Source organism: Trichosurus vulpecula, chromosome 7, assembly GCF_011100635.1.
Source record: "Trichosurus vulpecula isolate mTriVul1 chromosome 7, mTriVul1.pri, whole genome shotgun sequence".
NCBI classification, from domain to species: domain Eukaryota; kingdom Metazoa; phylum Chordata; class Mammalia; order Diprotodontia; family Phalangeridae; genus Trichosurus; species Trichosurus vulpecula.
Window position 1 is genome coordinate 113430950 of NC_050579.1, and position 6398 is coordinate 113437347.

General features: G+C 36.9%; 1 protein-coding gene across 1 annotated transcript in view; it reads right to left on the reverse strand.

Moving 5' to 3' along the window:
- The window catches only part of UTRN (utrophin), a 467326-nt gene extending 461842 nt beyond the window's left edge, over positions 1–5484 (reverse strand). The window contains exon 1 of the mRNA XM_036766848.1: positions 5456–5484. The gene's annotated coding sequence lies outside the window, so the exon portion shown is untranslated. The remainder of the gene's footprint in view (positions 1–5455) is intronic.
- Between the last annotated feature and the right edge of the window lie 914 nt (positions 5485–6398).

Consider the following 6398-nt stretch of genomic DNA (forward strand, 5'->3'; position numbering starts at 1 on the left):
ATAACAGTAGCTGACATTCATGTTACAATTTAAGACACTTTAGATACATTGTTTCATTTTCAACTCCATAAATAATGCTTTGAGGCAGGTACCATATGTATTAGATAGTACTAGGTAAATATCAGCTATTATTCGCCTCCCTGGTTTACAGGTAAGGAAATTGAGGTCTGGAGATCTAATCTCCTAGGCTAAACGATTTATTCTATGTTTCTGACAATTCTAGAAAGGCCCAAACCTTTTGTTGTCACCTGGTGGATTTTTTGGGGGAAGGAGGCAATTGGGGCTTGGTGACTTGTCCAGGGTCACAAAGCTAATAAGTATTTGAGATCTGACTTTTTCTTTTTCCTCTAGTTTTCTTACATGAATTTTCATGCTTTTGAGCCAAAGAATTTAACATGGTTCATGAAGTAATGTTTTCTTCCTTTTGTTGACTGGTTATCTGTCATTCATTTCAGCATTTTATTAAGTGAATTTTTCTTTTGTACTTTTGGATAGTGTTTTGTTTGCTTGGCTTTTGGGACTTGTATTTTTGTTTTGTTTTAAAGAAAGGACTCAACAGTGACTAACGAAATCTAAAGAAAAATGCCATGCCAAGACTCAGGCACACTGCCCACATGGTCAACAGACCCTGGGTTCTGTTAGAAGGAAAACAATTAAAGGTGAAATAAGACTATTAAAAATATTTCATTTCTTACAGTTCTCCAAATCCAACACTGAAACCCATTAACAAAATGCTCAGGAATTTCTTTCCCTTGCTAAAGTAAAATAAAGGTACCTAAGCGGAAAAGTAATCTGGTATTTAGGATAATGTTCTTTGCCTAAAACAAAAGAGTCATAATGTTAGTGGTATAATATACACCATAATATGGCACAGTGCCTAACACATAATAAATGCTTCGTCTCTCTATAATCTAATTTTAAAATTTCTAATTCATATTCTTATCTCTTTTATTATATTATATTCTACTTTCTATTTTCTTTTATTATACTTCCTCCTTCCTTTTGTACCATATATGTTCCCTTTCTCTAATTTTCCATATCCATTTGTTAAAAGCTAATACTATCCTAAACTGTGTTAGAAGGGATAATGCCCAGAACAAGGCAAATAATACTTCTGCCATCATTTGCTCTGTCAACACCTAGAGTACCATGTTCAGTTGTGAGCATCAAGTTTTAGAAACAGTAGCTTAGATAAACTGAAGCGTACTCAGAAGGCAGTGCCTTCTTAGATCAAGATGGTGAGTGAAGCAGAGCCATAACAGTCAATTTCTGCTCTTGGAGAATGAGTTGAAATCATCCCCACATCCTCAGACATCATAAACTTTCTTAACTACAAGTGCACAGAAAATAAGGATCATCAATCATCATAAGACAGGGGCAAGGTAATGAGGAAGCACATCCCAGGGGGCAGTGCTACTTATGACCTCTAAATTTCCTGCGCTGGGCAAAGCCCCAGTTGTCCTGTCCTAGTTTACAGCTCTTGGTGCAAGGACTGGAAAATGGGGGTAGTGGGCTGACGGAATGAGGAAAGTTTATACTAGAGAGCAAAAAGGATTTAGAGGACACAAGTTAAATGGTTTCCAAGTCTATGAAAAGACATAAAAAAAAAAAATAAGACTTGCTATTTTTTGGCCAAGTGACTAGAATTGGGACCAATATAATTTGCCACAAAGAGAGTATTGGGCATGATGGAAGATAAAACTCCCTAACAATTAGAGCTGGAATAAGACACTCCTAGAGGTGGGGGGTCCAGCCTGTACCCTTTCTCCACTTGGAATTTTCAGCCTGAAGCTAGATGACCACTTACTGCAGATGTTGCCAAAGGAGATTATTGGTCAGGTTCTAGTTGGACTTGATGGATTTTAGGAAACTTTCTACCTCACAGATTCTGTGATAATTCAGTCAATAAATATTTATTAAGTGACTCCTATATGTAAGACACCATGCTAAGCTCTGAGGATACAAAGAAGGGCAAAAGAAAGTCCCTCCTTTTGAGAAGCTCTAAATCTGGGGCAGCTAGGTGGTGCAGTGAGTAGAGCACTGGCCCTGGACTCAGGAGGACCTGAGTTCAAATCCAGCCTCAGACACTTGACACATGTACTAGCTGTGTGACCTTGGGCAAGTCACTTAGCAAGTCACTTAACCCCAATTGCCCTGCCTCCCAAAAAAATAAAAAAGAGAAGCTCTCAATCTAACACGGAAAACAAACATACACACACAGCAGGAACTCAGGACTAGGAAGATGGTAGTACCTTCAAACAGTAACGTGGAACTTCAGAAGGTGGAAGGTTTGCAGGGAAAGACAATTAGTTCAGTTTTGGACATGTTGAGTTTAAGATGGTTATAGGGCATCCAGTTCAAGATATGACATCTTATCTAATTCTCAACATATCTGCTGTGTAATGAAGGTCCATTCTTTCAGACTTATCTTCAAAACTAGGAAAGTTCTTTTAAATGATTAAATTAAGTCCCTAAAAACTAACTTGTTTCAAACAGAGGAGCAATCCTACCTGAGCCAATCTTCTATGCATTTGGGCACTTATATTTTTTATTTTTTTATCATGACTAAGTCAAAAAAAAAACAATACCTACGGCTAGACCTAGAGGAATCCAACACAAAAGAACTCCCATAAAAATTAACTTTTTCTTGCCATAATACTTTCAACAACAGCCCACTTAAATAAATATCACCTACATTCTTGATCCTTCAGTCAGAGCTAGTTTTCACATTCCTCTTCACTAAAGATAAGGAAAAAACACTTATACCCTACTAAATTTAAACTTTTTCTATGTTAAATGTTAAAAACCAAACAGTTGTAAAGCACTGATCATGAATCAATTTTATATGTTGTACTCAACTGTTATAAAGAAAATTCTAATACAGACCAAGTTTTCCTAAAAGTCCTAAAAAAGATACTAAGATAACTTTCATTCATTATCTTATCTTTTTTTGTGGGGGCTTGTGGAGGGCAGAGGACACAATGGGATGAGTGATTTTATAAATATAGGCAGCTGGGAAGTGTAGTAGTCTTAGAGAGCTAGCTGGAGCACCGAAGTTAAACAACTTACCCAAGGTCACAGTGCCAGTATAGGTCAAAGGCAGGACCTAACAAGGGATTCTGCTGCCTCAGAAGCCAAGCTTCCTATCTACTACCTCGGGATACAAATCATCCTACCTCTGACCCTTCTTAAATAGAGAGGCCTGAAAGATAACTTTCCATTTAAATTATTCCTTCACTACTTATGCAAACCACCATGCTTTCTTTTTGTGAAAGTTTTTCAAGATCTGCAAGAAACCCTAACTCCCCCACACTGGGGTGAAAATCTACTCAATATTGGAGTCAGCCCTGGAGCAGGGTCAGCCCAATGGCACATCCCAGGACTTTACAGACCCCCATCCTTCACCACCAAGCAGGACCTGAAACTGTCCATCTGCAGCCCAGTACCATTTGCTCCACTTTCCTCCTTTCAATCAAGGATTGATAAGCAAATCAACATTAAATTTGCTACAGTAAAGGACAAGAGGATGTAACTACCCTAGGGACTCACTAAGAACTTCCATGATTCTGATATCTAAGCTGCCAGACTAAAAGAACTTATCTAAACCACCTCTCCCTACTCCTTTCATACTCATTATTGTCGTTGCTACTCGTCCAATATGCCTATTCCTTTCTTGATGCCCTGTAAAATTCCCATTCTCTTGTTAACAACTGCCTTTCATATTAGATCTATGTCCTCTGGCCGACCCCATCTCCCTGCCATTCCCTTTGTCATAAGAGAATTTTAGTATAGCTGCCATTTTGCCTGAGAAAGCATTTCACATAATTGGCTGAAGCCTTTTGAATTCAGCTGACACATCTAGCTTTAGATCTGTAGTTATCTAGTCAATTCCACTGGTCTGTTTGCAAAATTCCAGCTCAAATATTTACTGATATGTAGATCTTCCCCTTCTGCTATCTTTGACAGGTAAATCTTTACCTCCTTTGCCCACAGTAAAAATTCCAATTGTATTCATCTGGTCTTGTCCTATCTAAGATGCTTGAAAAGGCTATTAGTGGTCCATTGTTTTTTATGTACCATGCGTCTGTACTCCAAACACATACTAAATTAGTAATAAAATGTCTCTGGTGTTGACAACTATGATTGGCAGTAGTACTTATCTTATTATCACCTTGTACATATATTTAATTTTATACTTACATCTTGTTTTCCTCCCCATCCCCCAAGAGAATGTAAGCACCTTGAGACAGAGGTTTTTTGGTTTTGTCTTTACATCTCTACCACCGAGCACAGTGGCTGGCACATAGCATCAATTAATAAATCTTTGTTGAATTGAATCGAAAGCTAGATTTTGCAATTTGGTATTCTATATTCTTTAGATAATCAATAAGGAGATTGCATCCCAATATAGATGGAACAAAACTCTAGTCTCAGCAAAAAGTAGAATTAAGATAGTTTTGGAACAGGTTTTTTTTAAAAAAAAAACAAACCATTTTTTAGTCTGCTATCATTTTATTAAAAAAAAAAAAACCCTGGATAAGAGACTCATTATATACTCTCCTCTTGGATTGGAGAGTAGAGTACCAAACTCCTCCCAATGCCTTCCTTTATAGAGGGCAGAAACTGGACTTCTGGAGTCACTCCACTCTGCATCTGCTGCTTTGCCTGGCTTCAGTTCTACACAACAGGATGCCCCCACATCAGGTACCTCTTAATGCCCCCATCTCGTTTTGTGGGTCATCTCCCCCAATTACATTGTAAGGTCCTTAAAGGCAGGACCTGTCTTTCTTTTTTTTATTAACTGTATACTCAGCACAGTGCCTGGAACATAGTAAGTGCTTAATAAATGTTTATTGGACTGTACTGAATGTTGTAGGCAATGAGAGGTACTGGAAAATGCCAGAATTGAAGGGAAAAATACAAAGAAAAAAAGCCACATAGCACATTAATTATTGTCCTTATACCCAGAGCTAGAATCAAATCCATTAATTATGACTGGACAGGACAGAAATAGCACCCTCATGATGGTTCTATCCTTTTAAATGGGTAAAGTTGAAACAGCACTATTCTAGCTAAGTACTAAAAGAGTAATTTTCCAATTGCAGGATGTTTCATAAATGCCCTGAGGATTCAGAGTGAAAAAGAGTGAACAACAGTTAGCTGATTACACTCATATATACAGAAAACACTGAAATAAACAGAATCATGCCAACTGACAGCTCTTGAATTTCCATTTAGCATTCTTTTTTGGAGGATGTAAACAAAGATTATATACTGCCAACTTTTGCCTCAACTATATCTTTAACATTTCCTGATGGGCTACATATATACATTCTACTACAATGACTTATTCCACTAAATAAGGCATGTTTATAAGGTTCTTTGGTGTAACATAATTTCATGTTTCAAAGTGCCCTTTCTTGTCACCATAGAATTTCTCAAAAGTGATTGTTACCTTTGAAAATCGAGAATTTATCCATTTGGTAAAAGTTTTCTTCTGAACATCATTGTGCTCATCTGGAAAAGAAAAAAATAGAGAAATGATGAGAACTTGTACCTTTGGTTAAGTGTACTAAACAAGATTATCTCTATCCTGGGGAGATTTAAATTGTCCTATTAGCAAAGCTCATGAAGCATAATGATCCAAGTCTAATGAACAGTGTGATAGCTGAAAAGTTAATCATTTATGGAGGCCAATTTTACTAGGATATCTCATAGAGTTACATTCACCTCTCCCTCAGGAATCAGTCTTAAGCCTGTGAGTAACTGGCCCCAGAAACTGTGGCCTTCAATATGGGCATTCTCTGTGAATGATCTATGCCATAAGTAAGTTTTTAAAGTTGATTTCAACAGAAATGCTTGTCTTCCTCTATCAGGGGCTCCATCTCACAAAGAAAAAAAGCAATACAGAATTTACAAATTCTACAGCACATTTTTCCTGCAGTGTGGCAGAAGTAAAAAGAATAACATGGTGTTGATCAAAATAATCTATAGCACTTTACAGGAAGAGGAAGTTGAATAGGGGAAAAAAAAAATCAATGAATATCAGATTTTCTTATTTAACAACAAACTATTTTCTAAACTAAATGCAGAAATGTTTGTTCTAAACCCTGTGGGTCATCTTATTTACTTTGGCATTCTTTCAACTCAAAGACATGAACATCTCTATGTCCTGGTAAGGAAAACAGGACTTAATGGACTGAGCACTAAATTGTTGACATGGAAAACTTGATTTCTCATCTTAATTCTGCTACCAGCTACGTAAGTGGCCTTGAACAAATCACTCAGCTATTTGCTACGCCAGTGAACTTTAAAAGATAATATGTACATATTTCTAAAACCTTAACTTTTAAAATACTAAATGACAACCCATAGAGATCATAGAATGTTAAAAATAG